The following is a 19,892-nucleotide window of genomic DNA, read 5'->3' as shown; positions in this document are numbered from 1 at the left end:
TGGGAATTTCTGGACCCAGTCATGACAGAAGGGAATCTTTTGGACTTCTGAAAAATCAGCAAGTGCCCAACAGTCTTCACCAAGCAAAGCACATGTTGGAGGACAATAGTCAATGCCAATGTCATCTGGAGTCAAACAGTAATGATCTTGTCTACCACTCCTCATAGGGCCTGAAGCTAGAATGCAGTTATTTACTCCTTCTCTCATCTTCTTCTCCCTGGATCTCACAGCAGGCCAGAGTAAGTGAGTCCCACAGAAGTGACCTCATCTTCCCCCAAGGCCATTAGAACAATACCTCCCCCTTTGGGGCACCTGTAAATCAGGGCCCCAGAAGGGTCTGGCAGTGCCGGAATGAGGTGTGGCTTGGTAAGGAGACCTGCATGTTTAGTACAATGGCCTGATTGTGTGGATTGTTCCAACCCAGCAGCGCTCAAGTGGTCACATGTTCCCTGGGCAGCAGGTGCTATAACCTTTCCCCAGAGATTTGGAGCCTTCCGTGGTGAGACTGAGTGCCGACAAGGAGGAGAGTGGTCTGGCTGTCTCCCACTGCCCTTGGGATCTGGGGAAGGTCACTCCCTGACCCTGCCCATGGCCTGTGCCCAATTCTCACCCATATTCTACTCAGAGGGTCCTCAGCAATCCAGAAAAAAGAGAGAGGCAGGCAGCATGCCCAGGTAAACAATAAAAGGCTACTGAATTTCTGCTTCTGCCACTAGCTGCTGAGAACCAAAGAGGGGCAGGCACGGCTAAGACTTCAGTCCAGTGTTTATCTTATTAACTGCTGTGTGCCCAGCACCCAGCACCACACCATCACAATGAGGCCATTGTGTAACCCTTGCCACTCAGTCATTCCATCGAACACTCATGTAAGCACAAGCTTTTACTGAGCATTTACTCAGTAAAACAACAGTGCCAGACACTGTTCTAGGCACTGGGGATACAGCAGTAAACAAAACTACCAAGAATTCCTGCCCTCATGTAACTTACCTTCTACTGGGGGGAGACAGATGATAAATAAATAAGTGAAGTAGACAATATGTCAAATGGCAAAGAGAAATAAAGCAGAGTGAAAGGGATAAAGCCAGTGGTGGCGCAGTTGGGGAGGCAGCGTTGGTTTGCAATAGGGGGATTGGAGAAGAGTTCCCTGAGAAGCTGTCTTGGAGCCAAGACTTGGAGGTGAGGGATCAAGCATCTCATCAGCCCATCTATGGCAGTATTGGTCCTAGACCAGCATCCCCTCCTCACTTCTCTGATCTGACTGTCATCAGACAGAAACTTCCCCTGGGCCACTGGAAGATTTTGAGGTGGGAGGAGCCATATCTGCTTGCAGTGACTACTGGGCTTGGGGAAGCTGAAGCTCACCAAAGGACATGGGAAGACAGGATGGGGCTTACACTCATTCTGGTCTTCACAGGGCTGCAGCCCATCACCACCAGTCAAGGATAGAATTGAGAGTCAAAAGCTGACTATGACAATATTTCCCCACCCATCCCCATCACCACTTCCCTCTATCCTCAGGGCTGCCATCATCCCTTAGAATTATGGGAACACGGTGCCCCACCAATACCCCACCCTGCCTACAACTTGGCCTCCTCCAATCCGTTCGCCACACTGTAGCCAGAAAAAGCTTTCCAAAACATGTTTGTTCCTTCACTTTCCCCAGCTAAGATCCCTTTGCTTTTTAGTATAAAGTCCAAATTTCTCAACATGCCTACAAAGATTTTTGTGATCTAACCCAGCACACTTTCCCAGACCCATCTCTCAGCTCTCACTACAGATACACACACACACACACACACTCACATATACAAACATGCACTCTATTACTGTACTTTATCTCCCACTACACTGAACTTAGTTCCATAAATGAACCTGGCCCTCTCTGGCTACTGGACCTTTTTCTGCCAGTACCAGAACATTCCACCTTTACCGTTCACATTCTCACATTTGCCTGGTGGATTCTAACTCTTCTTTCTAGTCTCTGCTTAGAGGTCTCTTTTTCTGGACAGCCAAGACTCTGTGGGGTACCCTCACTGCTCCCCACACCTCCCCCTCTACCCTCTAGCCACATTACAGCACAAAGCACACCTCCCTACTAGGACCTGTTTATTTGTTCCATGAGGACATGGTTCTTGTTTCAGTCGCCACCGTGTTCCCAGGTCCTAGCAGATAGTCCAGCACTTAGTAGATGCTCAGTAAATGCTTGTACAGCTAAATACATCAAAGGGGAGGAAGACAGGAAAATAGAAAAGGCTGTCCTGGTGAGGAAACCACGGCACTATATTGATCATCATAATTGCCTCATCCCTTACTTTTCTCCATTTCTTAATAGTTTACAAATCATTTTCATGTCACCCTGCTAATAAGATGTGGCTGTTACATGTATAGTTTTACTAAGTGTGAGAAACCCAAGAATTTGAGGTCACTGCTCAGAGCAGGGTGGTATCACGAACCCAGGTCTCTCTGACTTTGAGTCTAGGGTGCTTTCCATAACTCACAGCTCCTTGGGCTCTAGAATGGAGAGACTAAGTTTCAAACATGGCAGTACAGCTATCTCCTGAATCCTGAACAAGAGACCATAAGACTGAACTCAGTCACCTAATTTGACCTGTGAAAGTGGCTTGAGGATCTCGGGGGTCGACGTGTACCCTTTCTTTATTTCCTGGTTACCTGTGGGCAGTCAAGGCTGCTTTCAGGATCAGGAGCATTACCCAGTCAGGATGCACACCCTAAGCTTCTGTACACCTTGGTCACTGCCTGGAAAATGGCAATGGCCCTGGACTGGGGAATCTCTCCAGGTACTCCCTTCTTACACTTCCCTACCTGCTTACCTTTAATCTTTAAAGGGATATTCAAAAGCTGCAAAAAGACAAGACAGACTAGGTTTAAGGGAAGCCAACTTGTCCATATTCATTCTAAAGGTGCCCCACCTGTATTCCCACAGTTCCATTTGTCACTTCTCATCTCTCCAGGAAAATATTTATACATACAGTTCATTACAGAGCAATCTTTTTTTGTGGGGTACACTATCTTGGCTCACAGCAACCTCCACCGCCTGGGTTCATGGAGAAACTGAGCCTGGGATGCCATGGCTCTGGAAGCCATGGGAATGGTATCTTCTATTCTGGATTCTGCTCTCCAGAGCTGCAGGTCCCTGGTAGCATGGAACACTCTCTCAGAACTCAGAGAGTTCTCAGACGGTAGAACTTGGCAGCCCATTGAGCTGCTGGAGTAGGCTGTAGTCTGTGACTGTAGTCTTGGACACGGTAAAAGCAGACTCCTGAGCCCCAGAGAGTGCACACTCAGATCCAGGATGGAAGGAATCAGCTCATTCACACCTGAGAGACCACCTCATCAGGTTGTCCTCATTGCTCCCATTCCCCAGCCGCCTTGCCCCGCTGCCATTTTTGGGACCTCTCTCTGTCTCTCGGTATCCCTTGTATAATGACTGTGACACCTCACCAAGGTCCATGAGCAACGCTTCTCTGCCATCTTTCCTGTGGCTAGTTTGACTTTCAGCCACTGACATTTATTGAGCACTCACTGTGCTTCAAACACTTTGTCTGCCTTAAACATCCTAATATCGTACAAGAGAAGTACCATTATTAGTCTCAGTCTTCAGACATAGAAACTTTGGCTCAGAGAAGTTGAGTGATTGGCACAAGGTCACACAGCCAGTATGAGAATGTGCCAGGGTTCTGGCTTTGGCCACCAGATTCCCAGCCCAGCAGTGTGACCCCTGTGGTCTCTCTGCATTATGGAAGAAAGGGTACCAGATCCCAAATAGGAAAAAAATCATTCTCTCAAGACTCTAGGCCATCTTCACGGAGCAAGTGATTCTACTTAAGAAATAAAATCTCAGAGCAGACGGGATCAAAATCTCTAAAGTGCAGGGAATGTGGACAAAGTGAACAGAAATTACCATGGACACAGCACACTCCAGGAGGTTCAAAGGAGTGGTGTTTGGAAGAAATAAAAGGAAATGCTACATGATATAAAATATGGTAGGCCTAAAAACAGAAAGAATTTTAAAACAAGTTTAGAAAATGTGTAAATGGATGACTCACTCATTCTTGCCACAAGTGTGTTCTGTGTCTGTGCTTTGCAAGCCTAGCAGGAGTTCAGTCGGAGAGCGATGGGATTCACCATGACCCCAGCCTTTGATTTCCTCTACATTCTTTCAGTTACCTACCCACTCTGTGGGCCTAAAAATCATACATCTCATTACTGGGGTCAAGCTTCTTCTCAACAGTCCACTAGTGGCCCCTAACACTGACACTGTTTTTTAAGTTTATTTTCTAGTTTATTCTAATGCTTCCTTGGGGTTATTACAGTTGCCCATGCTTTGGAGCTACTCCATGGGGTAGTGAAGAGAATGCTGGTTCAGGCATTAGATGGACCTGAGTTCAGATCGTGGTTCTGCTGCTCAGCAAATGGGTGACCCAGAGCACCCTCTGCAGCCCAGTTGCCTCAAAGCCCTGGCTTCACTGGGTTTTGTGAAAGATAAGTGGGGCTGTGTATAAGGCACTCCACAGTTCCTGGCATTAAGTAATACTTAGTAAATTACAGTAGTAGTAGCTGTTGGTGTTAGAAGGAAATACCATGCTTAGCATTCCCTCGGGATAATGGTATGTCCACTCTGGTGTGGGGGCCATAAGCAGCAAGGATAGCCAGTGAAGCACAGAGAGGAAAATGGGGTTCCAGAACCCTAAGCCCTCAAGGCTGCTCCTTCAGATGCAGGGAAGGCAGGTGCTGTGTGGTCCACAACATGACACAAGAGGACACAGCCCTGTAGTGAGCCTAGTCCCATGAAGGAGTGGGCGAAGCACCCAAGTTTGCTCCACTCAGAATGTGCCAGAAGCCCTCCTGGGGTAAGAAAAGGGCCAGTTAGATCTGTTGAATCTTCTCTATGCCTCAACCTCATTCCCTTGCTCCACTCAAACCTGCAGAGCCTCTGGTCCCTTCAACAGCCCCTGGGCACTGGCAGGAGCTGGGGAGGATAGGCCCTGTTCCGTGGTTCGTGCACACAGCAGGAACCACTGGCATTTCAAGTCCACAAAGAACAAAAGCCAACCCTGAGTCTGATGAAAAGCCCTGGGCCTGGGTTTTTTCCTTGGCACTTCCCCAAGAACAGCTGTCAGGAAGGCAGCCACTCCAGGGCCCTGGCAGTGGTTGGAGAGGATTCCTGCGTCCTGACTCCTGCTGCTCTGGGCTGGACCACAGGGGCCTAGCTGAGGGGAGGGCATTCCTGCCCGGTGAGCTGCTCTCATTCTTATGGTTTTCACTGAAATGTGCCTGTGGAAGAATCACCAGCAGAATATCATAAATATGACCCTCCAGGATACCTCTATCAAGGATCAGATATTAACAGGCAGATGATGTAATGCACCACTCTCTCAGGAGCAAATGAGATAAATGGAAATGTTCATGGAGGCTTACTGAGCAATGGCGGTTTCAGCAGTGGCTGCTCCCACCTTCACCATAAGGTCCATCCTCAATGGAGTCAGTGTAGTTGTGAATGGGAGCTTAAATGGAGGGATTTACTCTGGGCACACCAACTTTCTTACAGCAATGGGGATGGAGCTGGAGGCTGTAATCCTAAGCAAATTAATGCAGGATCAGAAAATTAAATGCTGTATGTTCTCACTTATAATTGGGAGCTAAGCATTGAACGCACAGAGACATCAGTATGGGAAAAATAGACTCTCTGGTCTACTTGAGAGTGGAGGGAGAGGGATGGGTTAAAAAAACTACTTATTGGGGGTGGCCTCTACAGCCAGCCCCCCTTGTCTCTCACAGGATCCCTCCTCCTGCTCCTGGCATGCTCCTGGCAGCCATGAACCCGCCCGGTTACATGCCCACTCGCCTCTGCCTGGAGAAGTGCTGAGCCCAGATGCCCAGCTCCAGCGTCAAGATGCCAGAAGAACAAGAACCCAGCACCCACCTGACCTACCCAACACCTGCACCTCGGCCTGCAAGACACCGCACCCTCCTCTGCTCTGTGTGGTGCGTGGAGGGGCCCCTTCGGATCGATCGCAGCCGCTGTCACCATAGCCGCCATCATAGTCGCTGCCGCAGGCGTCGGTGGGAAGGACCTGAGGGTGGCTTTCCCAGCCGGCTGCCACACAGGACCTCTGGATGCTTAGCCCTCTTGGCTGAGAGATCTAAAGTCAAGGCATGACTTAACAGCTTATCTTGTAGGAGAACAGCTCAACCCAAAGGCAGATTGCTAGTTTGGAGTTTATTACAAGCAGAACTGCTATGATGTGCTTTTAGCACTGAAGTGAACTCCATTTAAGTGCAGAAAGTGGCATCTCTGCTTTCCCCCCGAAGCACAATCATATACACCTTGCAGACTTGAATCACTGAAGATGTAAGCCAACTGTTACTCTCAGTTTCGGAGACCCCCTGTGGACAGCATGAAGACTGTCCCTGATCAAAGTCTTAGTAAGCAGGAAGGAGTCAAGGTTAAGGAATGCGTCTGATTACCCTGAACTCTAGTACCTTGGAAAGTGAACCAAGGCTTGAGTTTTTCTCTGGAAGCCTGCCTTGCCTGCTTCTGTAATCTGGCGCTCTGCATGTGAATGTTGGATCCATATGGACACTTCTGTATGTTACTCTCATGATTCTCTTGTCTTCCATGAGTTCAGACTTGGCACCTTATTTTACTTCTGAGCCACGTCTACCATCCAGAAACGTGGTGGACCTGTAGAACTACATTGCTCTGCCAAACCTGTGACCACTCATAGCTCATGGTTGCATAATGGAAAAAAGTAGGATAGAAACATGGAACATACAAAGCTTCATCAGGGGACTTTGACAATGCTTTCTCTTACCTTCTCTCTTTTGGGTTTCTACCAATCCATTGCCAACAATAGCGTTGGTATTATTTTGAGTGGCCCTGTAACAGTATCCGTGGCAGTTTTTGGTGATTTTGGTTCATCCACAAAGTGTGTTATTACAGAGGAGGAAAAAAGTGCTGTCAGGATAATAGAAACGATGTCAGCTGTGATTGCACAGAAAATCCAGAAGAGTTCAGCAGAGGAGACAGCTGTGTCTATTCAGGAACAGACAGCAACATTTTACATTGGAATCCTCTTATTTTGCCACCTATCTCAGAGGACTGTGCTGAAGAGACAACATGGCCTCCGCCTGGTTTTCCTTTGCACAGCCCCTCAGGGGTCCTCCAGCAGCTCCAAGGAACCGGAGGATGTGCAAACAACCAGTCATGTTCCAACTTCAATCCTGTAACTAACTGCACAAAACAGGCCTGGGAGTGAACTGTGTGAAGGACCTTGATTCAAATCAGAGAAAGTCACTTTTTTTTTTTTTTTTTGTAGCATAATGTCATATGAATGTGTCTTACAATGTGTGCCATTTTATATTATTTATGCCTTAAAAGTTTTCTTACCCATTCCTTCCTTCCTCTCAGAAAGAAACAACCTTGTTTTGCATAGCTTTCAATCACCTGGAGGGCAGAGGGATCATTCCATGTTTTCTAACAACCATAGTGGCAGTAAGAACTCCTCATGCAAACGATTCCGTCTCTTGGCTGCTTCAGCTCAGAGGAAATGCAGGGGCCAATTGAAGGTTGCCACCAGTCAGGTTTTGAGGTGGAAAACCATCTTTCAATAGTGTATTATCAAACTTTCTGAGAACACTTTGAAGTCAACCAAGTTTTGACCCAGTGTTTATAATAGCAGACCTGGCTGATGAATTTTTCAAGAGTGCCCTCCACCAAAGTGGTAATGTGACCAGACGACTTTCTCTGTATCTGCACGTAGGCACAAGTGATGTTCAGTCTTCTAGGCACTAGGCATAAGTGGTGTCATGGACATGGTAGAGTTAAGATGCAGTTGAATGATTGCAGGATGCAGAAAAGGAACCAAGACCAGAGAGACAAATAATGCCTTACTATCCCTCTGCTTTAAAATTACATTGATTCATAAAATGGCTGGTATAGGGCTCTTTTTGACTGTTTCTAAGAGTAGGAACAAAATAAGACTTTAAGTCGTGGCTTGAAAAGAAAGATACACATTTTCAGAAGAAAGAAAGGGGAGGGCTGCAGGGAGCCTGTCTTGGAGGGAGCTCTTCCGTCAGCTCCATTAGCCTAGGAGTGTGCTCATGGTGTCACACTGCCAGTAACTAGTCACTCTCTCACTTCCAACAGGGGCAACAGCCTGAAGGTGAGAGTGTCAGAAAATACTTACTTTGGAAGAAAAGGTGTTTTTTTTGTTGGTGGTGGTTTTTTTTTTTTCTTTAGAGAAAATTCTTTTTTTTTTAATTTATTATTATTATACTTTTTGTTTTGTTTTTTTTTTTCCTGAAGTTTCCTGACTTTTTTTTTCAGAATGTCTTCCTTGTAAACAGGCACCTAAAGCATTGGTCAGCAGAATTCCTGATGACTGCTGCCTCTGTGTGACAAGGACATTGGAGCTGTCTTTGGAAGGCTATTCTCCACATTAATAAATGATAATAATATATTTTTTAAAAACTACCTATTGGGTACTATGCTGACTACCAAGGTGACAGGATCTGTATTCCAATGACAGCAGTAATGCAAACATACAATTCTGTAGTCATTTATATTTTAATAGCATTATACTCTTTTAACCATCCTCATCTTGTATATATTCTCATTGTATATTAGAATACAGCTATTAGAGCAATAAGGAAGAATGGATAAATATAGTCAGCTTTTTGTTTTTGTTTTGTTTTGTTTTGTTTTTGAGACAGGCTCTCACTCTGTCACCCAGGTTGGAGTGCAGTGGTGAGATCACAGCTCACTGCAGAGTCGACCTCCCCAGATCAAGCAGTCCTCCAACCTCAGCCTTGCAAATAGCTGGACTACAGGCCGAATTGTCATGCCTGAGTAATTTTGTTGTTACTGTTGTTGGAGAGACCCTGTTGCCCAGGCTTCTCTCCAACTCCTGGCTCAAGTGATCCTCCCACCTCAGCCTCTAAAAGTGCTGGGACTATATATATATATATATATATATATATATATATATATATATATAAAATACATGTGTATATGTATATATGTATATTTTATGTATATATAATAATAGTCCTTGGAAAATTAGCTTACTACTTGAAAAAAATATATATGAATGACTGCTTTGAAATATATGTATTTTATATATATACATATATATATATACACACACATATATGTATATATATGCAAACTTCCTGTGAGAGTAGGTATGCTTTTGGCTTCTGAGATGAACATATTCATGATGATAAATATTTACTATGGGTTCAGCTAAACACGAAGCTCAGCAATATTCATATCTATTTTTCTCTATTTCTACCTAAATCTGTATTTGAAAAGTTGTGCCTAAGCCTTCCTAGTTAGTTAGATTTTTATCCTTTACCATTCAATGCGTGTGTGGCTTGGAGACTGTTTTCACAGATCAGGAAGTTGACAATTATGTCCCACATCCAGTGGACTAACAACTCAGAGATCCTCTCTGTCATTAAACTTTTAGATCAGAGTTACTTCGTATAGATGGAGTCAGCCTTTTTTAGACTTTGTTTTCAGCAATCCTCATTAAAGGAGGCATTATTTTATTGCTTTAAATAAATTCAAAAAACACATATCAGAAACTTTTGATATGTTTGTTGTGTGCCATATTGCCACTAATTAAATTAAATACTAGAAAATGCACCATTAAATATGATATTTGATATACAGTTGGACCTCCATATGATAGGGTTCTGCACCCATGGATTCAACTCATCATGGATTAAAAAATTTCAGGAAAAAAAATTGAATGATTACGTTTTCGCTGAACTTGTGCAGACTTTTTTTTGCTTGTCATTATTCCCTAAGTCATATAGTGTAACAACTACTTACATAGCATTTACATTGCATTAAGTATTTTAAGTGATCTAGAGATAATTAAAGTACATTGGAGGATGTGCTTAGGCTACATGCAAATACTTCACCATCTTATGTAAGGACATCCGAGGATTATTAGCATCCAAGATTTTGGTATCTGTGGGGAGTCCTGGAATCAATTTCCAGTCGATACTTAAGGAAAGGCTTCATACCAAGTTAACATGACCAAAATATATGTATTTCTGATAATAAGGATATTTTACTGCAAATGTATCTTAAAAATTTCAAAGACCTTAATAAATTTGGAATTTTATTAAAGTGTAATGAGGCTTCTGAGTATTCTGTATTTTCTGAAGCAAAAAGTGAGTCTTACTTTCTATTCTGGTAATGACATGTTCCCAGGTAACTGTAGGATGCCATCGGTGAAATTACTAAAATCTAACAGGGTTTCAGTCTTTTTATCTGTATCATTGTCATTCTGTTAAGATCTCTATCCATCAATAGTTTGTTCCTGAGCTAAAGAAAATTGACTGAGCCTATCAATTTGATAAGCATCCAATTTATATCTTTATTAAATAATATTTCTCAGTATCCCTGTTGATTTTGGTTACATTCAGTAGCCAAAATCAATAGGAATACAGGGGTAAATTTGGTAGCCTTTTAAATAGTTGTATCATATGTTTTCATCAATTAATTTGTACATTTATTCCTTTATTCAAACAATTATTGAATATCAGTTATATCTTAACCATTGTCTACTTTCTTGACATATAACTGTGTGTAGTACAAACACAATCCTTTTCTTGTAATTTGAGAAGCAGAAAAGAAGCCTACTATTACATTGTGAGTTTTACAAAGAAAAGTATAAGGTTTTCTGAGTCTTTAAAACAAATAGCCTAATCTAGCCCAGGAGCTAAAGAAAGAATTCCCTGAAGAAATGTTGGAACTTACACTTGATGAAATGTGACTTAGCAGAAGTGGAATAGAGAAAAGAAAATTCCAGTTCAGGGGGAAGAAACCTGTGCTCTTGCATTAACCCATCAGTTTGGATAAACACACTCAGGTATTCTTTTACCTGGGCTGGCTTGGAAATCAAGGGAAAAAAAAAGATACAGCGTAAAAGAAAAGACATGCACAGTATTCTAAGGGAGAGTAGTTTAATAAAAATCGAAACAAATGTATACCTCTACAATTTAAAAATGGTACAAATTTCATAGAAACAGATAAAGAAAATCAAGTAGTCAGTAGGTTAGCATTTTCAGAAGATGGTGTTTCTGATACCTTTAGTCATGTTACCGACCTATCCCTGATTCTGTGAGTGCAAAGCAAAGCAAAACAAACGTCCAAGAGTGTAAGGGAAAGAACCTGAGAGGCTACAAATGAGAAAACTGTTGGCCACATTAACAAAGCTTCCCATGCCAGATTCATAATCTAGAAACACCCCCATCTGGCCTAGAGGGCTTTCTGTATACTGAGGTAATAGTGGGGAAGAGGTCTTGAGATGACACCAGTAGCCTTCTTGACACAAAATGTAGAAAAAATTTCTGGAGTTAACCAGCATGTCATTTCTCATTGTCCAAGAATCGTTGCAAAATCCAACAGCCCAGTTCCAAGACTGCCCAACATCCACCTCTCAGTAATATCTTCAAAAGTGAATGGCAGGGCTTGCCATCAAGAAAACACTTAGATTCTGTTGGAGTTGGGGCGATGTTGAGATCATCAGAACCAAAGAGTAGCTGTCTCAGAACTTCAAACAAGGGGGATGTAACAAGTGGTTATTTTATTATCCCAGGAAATATGCGCTGCAGGAATAAGAAAACAGTCACATGAAAACATAGTGTCATAAACTTCTAATGGACGTGCGCTTTGCATAGTGTCTACATATGTCAGGTTATCACTGAAAATATGGATCAGGACAGCAGGAACACTTGAGAAGTTTACTGATGTTCAAGGGTTACCCCATATTCATAACAAGCAAATCCTGAACCAGAAAAATGGGGAAAAATTACTATATTTTTTGGAATATATAAAGAACAGAAATTATTGCTAAGCTCACATTCGCTAGAACATTTAAATTTGTGGAATTTTGAATAATTCGAAGTGAGTAGCAAAAGCAGCTTGCTCTTATTCTCAGAAAAATAATGTAAATAATAACTCTTATTTTAAATAACCACTTTGTCTCAGATTTATGGATTTTTCACTGAGGCATGCATAGGTATAATAAAGTAAAAGAAAATCCACATACGCTTTTGAAAGATTTCTTTGTGAGAATTCTCTGCCAGAGTATCTCTTGAGAAAGGGATAAATCCAGTGAAATTAGTTGCCAGTTTACTTTGTGGCTGTTGTTATAAATATTCCTCTAATGTTTTTAATATCATGGATGATTATACAAAGTATTTTGTGTATTGTTATACACCACTGTAATACTGAGTGTCAGTAACCACAAGCTGGGGCTTGACAAGCTTAGCTGAGGTAGGCATCCTGCTTCCTCAGAGCCAGCTTCCCTAAGTGCACCCTATAGTCTTTCCATTTGAAGTTGGAATCCACCATCTCCTACCTACAGAAGCCCCAAATCCTTGAGGGTCTTTCCTTTTGCTTCTTTACACCCTGCTTTCACCATACGCTGTCAGAAATACTTACCTTTCCCCCATAAGTCCTGGCATAATTTGGGGCCATTATGTCAATTTCTTTATACACTTTGAAAATTAAAATTAGGCCGGGCGCGGTGGCTCACGCCTGTAATCCCAGCACTTTGGGAGGCCGAGGCGAGCGGATCACGAGGTCAGGAGATCAAGACCACGGTGAAACCCCGTCTCTATTGAAAATACAAAAAAAAAATTAGCCGGGCGTGGTGGCAGGCGCCTGTAGTCCCAGCTACTCGGGAGGCTGAGGCAGGAGAATGGCGTGAACCCGGGAGGCGGAGCTTGCAGTGAGCCGAGATTACGCCACTGCACTCCAGCCTGGGTGACAGATCGAGACTCCGTCTCAAAAAAAAAAAAAAAAAAAAAAAAAAAAAGAAAATTAAAATTGGAAATGGTAATTTTCTCTATGTGATTTCTCTGTAGTTCCTTGACAATAATAGCCCTGCCTAACAAACAAACAAAACCTTTCTACCTTTTGAAAATGGGAAGACTAAATATACTATGAAGGAGGGTACATTTTCATAATAAATTATGTTCCTACTTCAGTATTAGACTGATCACTGTTACAGTTCTCAAAACTTGAATATAGGAAGAAATTTACCTTTCTAACACATTTCTAAAATTAGGTAAGAAAGAAGAGAGAAAGTATTAGCATGCATCACAAAATTCATAGCGAAGGCTTAATTTATTAGATTCCTAAGGATGGGTGAGCCCAAAGTTTATACCAACTGGTATCCAGGAAACGGCCATTGAGGAAATATATTGGATGGATTCCCAAATTTCTAAATATCTGAATATATTTAAATACAAATTCAAAAAGCTTCAAATAAACTTTTTTACTGCAGTTTTTCAGCAACTGAATGAATTTCGAAAGGAAAGTTTTTTCTGGGTTGTTTTCTACTGTTTTTGTTTGTTTGTGTTTTGCTCCTGGATCAAGAAAAACTGACTTTGTCTCTTTTGTTACTAGACAAGCAATTCACTTTCAAGCATCATGAAAGCATCATTCCAAACACATCACAGAAGGCAAAGAGAATGAGGTCATTTTTCCCAGTGGACTCTCTTGTTCTCAGTCCTAATCTGGAGCAGCTCCAGGTCTGGCTTATGGTACCTTTCCTTCAGTTTCTTATACATTCCTCCTATGGCTTTCTCCTTTCATTTCATTCTGTCTTCACTGTCTTTACTTCTCTTTGCTTTCCTATTCCAGTCTCTCCAAGTGACACTCCTCTTCCTCATAAAGCAAATGAGAAACTCTGCAATACACAGCATGGATCATCTTCCTCCATAGATTCACATGACCCTGAAGTAATAATGAAATCATTGGAACACATAGTCTACTTTTATTCATGCCTTTTTATTTCTTGTTTTATCTTAAGGTATTTAACAATTTGTTGCAATGAATGAACCAAAAATTAGAGACTGGTTTCTCTTTTGTTTCTTCCTTTTCTTTCCTTCTTTTCTATGTATGTATGTATATATGCATTTGCACCAGAAGTCAAAATCTGGCCTTCAACTCTTTGCCCTCAAGTATCTACCTTTGAGTTAAAAATGGTAACTTATGATTTGATAATTAATTATCTTATAATACACAAAAGCCTCATTACTAAACCTGTTTAGTTTCTTTATTCTCAAATATTTTACCTGCATGCTGATTCTTTATTCTCAAAAACAATAGCGAATATTACTTCATAGAATGACATAAGACGTTTCCGAAATTTTTTCTTTTAGCAGTTCAAAAACTACCTGCTAACCAGAGCCTGACCCCATTAGTGCAACTTGCTTCTTCTTTTCTAAGGCTTTGCCCTACACGTAGAAGCTGACTTCCATGCTATTCTCAGAGACATTATTCAACAGACAATCGCCTTCCAATGTTAATTTCTTCTCTTTCATTTTCTTGTTCTCACTTTATCTTTGTTATTTTCTCTCAATTTTAAAACCTACTTTATTTACTCCCACTGTTTTGAAATAAAACTAAATAGCTACATTGACCCAATATCTTCACTTGATTTTTGTACTATCTCCTTTGTCCATAACAAAGCATATTCCTGACCACATGAGTATGTTCTCTATACTCATTTGTGAAACTTTCCATCTTTCTTCAACTCGATGGAATCTTTCATACCCAACAGTTTACACAAACCATGTTCTTCATCTCACCACCAACATCCTTTGAACTACATTTTTTATCTGACCACGAACTTCCTTTGCTAAACACACATATTTTTATTCCTATTATTTCTAGTCCCTTCTTCCATAAAACTCATATGAACTTGGTTTCTGAAAATTATTTTTAAAAATAAAATAAAACCTTCTCTCCTATTTTTCTTCTATCAACTCATGTTTACCAGTTTTTCTTTCCTAGCCTGGCCCATTAATACATGGATTACAGAAGGTGTTTTATTTAACCCCACCCCTCCACTGCCTCCTTGGCACTTTCCTGATTAACCCGAAAGCTCCAGAATTGGGGACAACTGGGTCCCCTTTCATTCCCCCATATGGAGGTTGGGTTGGGTGGCCTCGCAAAGCCCCAGCTGCCTTTATATATTTCAGTAGTGGTTCAATTGTCTTTCTGGAAAATAATCATTTCACATCACTAATTTAACCCATCCACTTTCTCTTACAGATACAAAGAGAATGTGCAGGGAGAAAGCAGAGTTTTCTTTAATCCTGGAGCTGTGGATGATGGACAGAGAAGCTGACTGCTTTCTCTCTGCACACTCTCTGAAAAAGCCTTAGTTCCTCCTCCCTGCAGTCCCTGCAGCCCCTGCAGCCCCTCTCTTTACCCTCCCAAGACCTTTAGTGCTCGCACTTTATCCAGCTCATGTAGATACTATTCCCAGTAACCAAAATCTCCCGCCATTATTAACACAAGAGGAATAGAGGAGAAATCCATCCCCCATCCCTACTCCTGTCAGCGCAAGACAGCCACCCCAAACATCCGTTCATCTCCAGAATTTTCCCACTAGTAATAAGGAACAGTTAAGATCAACCCTTTGGGTGCACATTCCTAACCTCCTTTCCCAAGTGTAGCTGACTTAATTGAAACATTTTCAAAGCCAAAAACTTGCACTTGAATTTGCTGCTAATTTGCTGGAGACACCTCGTGGTCCGCAGTACCATATCTGAGAGTAAATCACACAGTCAAGTAATTAGCCATTGTGAAAGATGGGGGTGGTAGCTGCTTGCTATTAGGGATTCTATACATTTCACATCTCTCTCTCATATATGCAATATATATATATACACATACGTAATGTATTATATATGATACTGGAAGTAAACTGCATATTAAACAATATATAACATGTATATTCATGTATATGTATAATATACATCTATATTATATATAGCTAAAGACATAGATACATAGATATGTAGGTAGATATGTACCTCTAGCTCTACCTATGGTATTTTTTTCTCACTCATCATCACCATTGCTCAGGCTGGAGTGCAGTGCTGCTATCTCACTCACTTCAAATTTTGCCTCCCAGGTTCAAGCTATTTGCATGCCTCAGCCCCCTAAGTAGCTGGGAGTACAGGCATGCATCACCACACTCTGCTAATCTTTGCATTTTTAGTAGAGAGGGGGTTTCACCTTGTTGGCTAGGCTGATCTCAAACTTCTTACCTCAAGTGATCTGTCTGCCTGGGGCACCCAAAGTGCTGGGATTACAGGTGTGAGCCACCACACCAGGCTTATAATACGTTCCTGGATGAGGTGCTATGGAGCAAGGACAGGCAAAAAGGCTTCTAGGTAGGGTCCTGGAGGGATACTGCAGGGACCAAGAGTGGTGCTTGGTGGAGGAGAGGATCAGGACATACTCTAGAAATTGACTTTCAGGAATAGCTAGAGGTAGCCAGGCACAGTGATGGAGCTGGATCCAGTGAGGTGGGGCTGAGATTCTCCTGGGCTGGAAACCAAGAGGACTGCCCAGAGACACTTCTGTCAAGGTTGCAGCCAAAGAGTATAAGCTCACTGTATCCCTGGCACTAAGGTTCTTTCAAGAACGCTAGTTGTTACTTCATGAAGAGTCATATCAAGGTATACTATTTTTGGAAAGGCATTTTCTTCCCTCTGCCCTCTTCTAAAATAAGAAACAAAGAACAATAACAATAAAAGCATTCCCTATTGATGCTATTTGTATGGAACAAAACTTGAACTTTTATAAGGTAAAGATCGGTCAAGATAGCTTTCCTAGCATCCCGACTCTAGAGCTCTCCTGTTGATTCCATAAGGTATGTATTCAATAATAAGAGCATTGACTTTTTGCTCTGTCCTGGTTCTGCTTCTGTCTCCACTTACTTTATTGGGGCCTTCGCTTTTTTTGATCCTATTGTGTCAGCCTTGTTTAATATGTAGTTTACTCCCATTATATTCTTCTCGGTATGGAATTTGATCCTGGAAGAGAATTTGGCCTAGTTATTTTAAGAGCTGTAGAAACTATATGGTTCCAGCCTCTTTTTATCTTATCCTGCACTCTTGCTTATTGATGTATGCAAACTCCCACCCTACTCAGTTTCAGCAGCTCTTTTTTAATTACCTTGCACACTTTCTAAAGAATCCTTGTTGCTGACTTGGGGAGTTCTCAAATCTACATATGTTCTGTTCACCCTCTCTGCTTCATCCTGAAAGGATTCTGATTCCTCATGGATATTGCTGTTGCACCTGATTTGTCTATGAGTATTCATATTTGGGATTTTTGTAGAGTACATTGTCACTCAGTGTTGTTGTAGATATTGTTCATGAATTTTGATTTTGTTAGTCTAGTTTTTCACTGTTTTTCTTTAGAGGTTTGGAAATGGTCTGAAAGTATACTGCACCTCTCTATCTTTTCAGAATTTTAAGGTGCAAATTTTTAAAATGTGTAAACAAGGAATGCCTCTAAACTGGATCTCAGTGTGTTTAGCAGGTTCCATGAGCTGTGTGTAACAGAAGACCAGAACAAAAGAATTGTAGAAGTAGCTTCTCCACAGGCATCATGGCCTTCTTCTCTTTAAGTGTTTAGGTATGCTGTTTCCTCTGTCTGGACGTCACTTCCACTTCCAATACTTCTTTTTTGAATTAATACTTGTTTTATCAAGGATAAATTTTGATTTAATTGCCTTGCAGAAACATTTTTACATTTAAAAAATTGTATTGTACTTTCTATCAATTGCATTGCATTCAAGGATCTCCCATTATTATGTACAAATATATATATAGTGTGTATACATATACATACACACATACATATATATACACACACATACATATACACACACCCATAGAATCAACAACACTATTTTTTAAAATTTCTAGTACTTAGGTCAAAGTTGGGATCAAATTCTAGCAAGGGTGCAGGTCTTTATGCATTGCAGACGAATATCATTCATTGAATTTTTATTTATTGAATGTAATATATCTTGTTATGTCATATGCATTACTTAAAGATTTTGTTGGAATTAAGTAAAGGAGAAATATGGATGGTGAAAGGAATAAAGGAGAAAAAATGTGAAAATCAACCTAACATTTTCTGTAAATCTACTGTGAGATAGGTACTTTATAAGCATTAAGTGTAACCTTTACCTATATTTAATCTCACTGTAATTTTTTTCTTTTGTTTTTGGTTTTGTTTTGAGATGGAGTCTCTCTCTGTCACCTAGGGTGGCCCGCAGTGGCATGATCTGGGCTCATTGCACCCTCTGACTCTAAGGTTCAAGCAATTCTCTTGCCTCAGCCTCGAGTAGCTGAGATTACAGGCAGTGTCACTGCACCTGGGTAATTTTTGTATTTTTAGTAGAGAGGAGGATTCACCATGTTGGCCAGGCTTGTCTCGAACTCCCGACCTCAAGTGATCTGCCAGAGTCAGCCTCCCAAAGTGCTAGGATTATAGGCATGAGCCACCATGCCTGGCCTAATCGCACTCTAATTTTATTTCCACTTCAAGAATGTATAGATGAGGTAACAGAAAAGCAAAGAGATCATTATTTTAACCAATGATATTTTATTATAATAGCAAACTCAGAAATTCAGTTTCTATTTGTCAGTACTTGCCCTTTTTAAACCAAATAATACCATCTTTAACTCTGAGTGTCATGAAGTCAAGAATTGTACCATTCATCTGTGTGTCCCACACAAGGAGGGCAAGACTTAAAAAAGAGTAGGGGCTGAATAAATTTAAAAACACTGTATTTAAAATCACAAGCAAAGCCCCAACTGCATTTGTACATCTCACTATCTAGCCTGAGCTATAGGCCTTACTACCACTTAGTGGGAAATGTGACTTACAGTATCTTCTAAATTGGAAGTAAAAAGAATCAGATCTTTAAAGTTAATTTTGCAAACTTGAAGTGAAACAATGGGCATAATATGCAAATACATTTTCTAAATAAATTCAACCCATCAGACATCTAGAATTCATGAAAAAATGGTAAAAATGCCTAAATCCCCAGAATCTGTAAGAAAATGAAAGTGTGATAAATTTTATGTGTCAGCTTGAATTGGTCTCTGTAAAGTAGATTTCCCTCCCCAGTGGCTCCTGAATAGAACAAAGGGCAGATGATAGAGGAGTTTGACCCTTTTGTTCCTGCCTCACTTCTTAAGCTAGTACAGTATCCCATCTTATCTTCTCCTACCCTTGAACTGGGGTTGACACCACTGGCTTCCCTGGTTCCCAGGCCTTCAGACTCAGATTGAATGACACCTCTGGCTTTCCTAAGTGACCAGCTTGCACATTGCAGATCATGGCATTTTTTGCCTCCACAATTTTGTCAGCCAATTCTTCATAATAAAATTAGTCTTTCTGGGTGGGCGGATCACTTGAGGTCAGGAGTTCGAGACCAGGCTGGCCAACATGGCGAAGCCTCATCTTTACTAAAAATACAAAAATTAGTCAGGTGTGGTGGCGGGTGTCTGTAATTCCTGCTGCTTAGGAGGCTGAGGCAGGAGAATCGCTTCAATCTAGGAGGTGGATGTTGCAGTGAGCCCAGATCATACCACTGCACTGCAGCCTGGGCGACAAGACACCGTATCTGTCTCTCTCTGTCTCCTCTCTGTATTATTCTATCTCTCTCTCTGTCATGCTGTTTCTCTCTCTATGTTGGTGCTACTTTTCTCTGAAGGATGATGACTAATACACTAAGGAAAAATTAAATAAATATATGATAAATTTAACAAAATAAATTTGTCCAAATCGATAAACATTATAAAGTCAACTTAATAATAATAACAGTAAATAGCAATTTTCTTTTTTTATAAGTTATTTCAAATATACACATCTGCATAATATTCATGATTTTAAATTCTGTAAGCATTAGATTGAAAGTCAGAAGCAAGCCAAGAACATATTATTTTATTATTGCTTAACATTCTCCTGGATATTTTAATCTCATACATTTAGAAATTAGAGGCATAAAATGATAAATATT

This window comes from Pongo pygmaeus, chromosome 12 (assembly GCF_028885625.2).
Source record: "Pongo pygmaeus isolate AG05252 chromosome 12, NHGRI_mPonPyg2-v2.0_pri, whole genome shotgun sequence".
Taxonomy (NCBI): Eukaryota; Metazoa; Chordata; class Mammalia; order Primates; family Hominidae; genus Pongo; species Pongo pygmaeus.
This window is presented reverse-complemented; position numbering follows the sequence as displayed.